Below are 2,004 nucleotides of genomic sequence, written 5' to 3'. Positions count from 1 at the left end.
TTGCAGTTGACTTGACAGCACCTCACAAGAAAAATCTGATTCTTCTGATTAGCAACCGTGAGATCTTGTAAAATCTTCTCAGACTTAAATCACAATTTTTCTTTTATATGAATTAGAAGGGCAGGGAAAACACCTTTCTTGTCCATCTTTTTGTTTTCAAATAAGAGGAAATAAATATATGACAGTGCATTTTGGTTCTGGTTGTAACAACCCTATGAGTGAGGTTAAGTAGAAAGGCTGATTTCGTGGTTATCTGACATTTATTGACTAATTGAAGCTAAGATAAAACTTGTGTTTTCAAATGGAAAATGAAAAATTATCTACGATGTTGAGTGAACACATTTATGATCAAAATGCTGAAGCTATCTTACAGCACCAGTCCAACTCAGAAATGCAATTAAACAGACCATTATGGCTTGCATTTGGAAATTAGAATTCATCCCATGAAGAGTTTTGTAGAATACACATCACACAGAAAATACCAGAAATTTTTAAAAAAATGTTAATTCACTGTCTTTTATTAACTCATAATTACTTGTCCTCTGGTTTGTTGAAGCGTAAGTCAGACAGCACTTGCCACAGTAGTGTCTGTCACAGTGGCTGTCCATGAAGACTCCAGCACCGCATTCATCTGAAGGACACTCCGGACGAAGGCGACTAATTTTGCCATTCTCATCCACCTTATAGAATTTCAGAGCAGCCAGCTTAACCTTCTTTCTCTTATGCTTATTCTTCTTGGGAGTGGTGTAAGACTTCTTCCTTTTCTTAGCACCACCACGAAGTCTCAATACAAGGTGAAGAGTGGACTCCTTCTGGATGTTGTAGTCAGACATCTTCCAGCTGCTTTCCAGCAAAGATGAGTCTCTGCTGGTCAGGAGGAATTCCTTCCTTGTCCTGGATTTTGGCCTTGACATTCTCGATTGCGTCCGAGGGTTCAACTTCGAGCGTGATGGTCTTCCCCGTGAGGGTTTTTACGAAAGTCTGCATCTTAGTGGTGGTCCCACCACGGATGGCGGATCGGAAAGGAAATACCAGAATTTTAGAAGGCTTTAAAGTAATGTAAGTGGCTGAACTAAATGAATTTTTTCACATTCTCACCTTTTAGTACTCAATATTATAAAATGGGAGTTCTACTTGAGAATGTGATATTAATACACTTTTCCAATGACTTTATAGAAATTTGATTAATTAAGATAGGCTAACAGAGAAATCTTTTGCAATTTGTTTTCTTTGTAGTGAACAAATAAAATAGCTAGTAATTAACTACCAACAATTTTTGTTGATATTGCATTAAAATGGCACTGAATTTGCGTTGAAATGCAAAAGATAAGTTAACTAGTAACTGGATATAAACAGTCTTTGGCTGTACTTATTTTACTTTTTATTAGAGAGAGAAAAATACTAATAAATAGGCAATAACGTAATGAGGTTTATTAACTAATTGAATGTATTGAAACATCTTAAAAATTTTATTTAATCTTGTTTGTACCTTTAATTTTAATAACCATGTAGATAAAGTTTGTTAAATGAAGGTAAAATTTCCTTTTCTAATAAAATAAAAATAATTGGGGAACTCATTAAAAATGTTTGTGGAAAGAAGTGTGAATAGCTAGATCTATACATAATTGATGCTTTTCTATTTTGAAGTAGGATATGATGCCATCGGAATTCACAAGAATTGTCTGGAAATGTGTGGAACGTTTTAAACAAGAGATGACTTGTCTTATGTAGCTTATTAAAATTTACATTACTCTTTCTTCATTCCTTTATAAACAAGAATAGGCCACTAAGCTCTTTTCTGTAGATCTTTTTCTGCTGGTATTTGTGGTGGAGAACTGAATAGCTTTGTTTCTGTTTCCAACTTTGAATACTTACTGTTATAAAACTGGGGTGCTACCAGAAAATGTGATGCTAATATGCTCTCCTTCATCACCATAGGCTCTTGCTCATATGTTATTTCTTTAAATTCCTCTGTATCTGCCAATTCCTTTCTATATAATGACT

General features: G+C 34.5%; 1 pseudogene; it reads right to left on the bottom strand.

The window, feature by feature from the left end:
* Positions 1-531: 531 nt before the first annotated feature.
* Positions 532-987, bottom strand: LOC102863253 (annotated as a pseudogene).
* Between the last annotated feature and the right edge of the window lie 1,017 nt (positions 988-2,004).

The sequence above is a fragment of the Elephantulus edwardii genome, unplaced genomic scaffold (genome assembly GCF_000299155.1).
Source record: "Elephantulus edwardii isolate Elephantulus edwardi_28Jun2011 unplaced genomic scaffold, EleEdw1.0 scaffold00082, whole genome shotgun sequence".
In the NCBI taxonomy this organism is placed as follows: Eukaryota; Metazoa; Chordata; class Mammalia; order Macroscelidea; family Macroscelididae; genus Elephantulus; species Elephantulus edwardii.
This window is presented reverse-complemented; position numbering and strand designations above follow the sequence as displayed.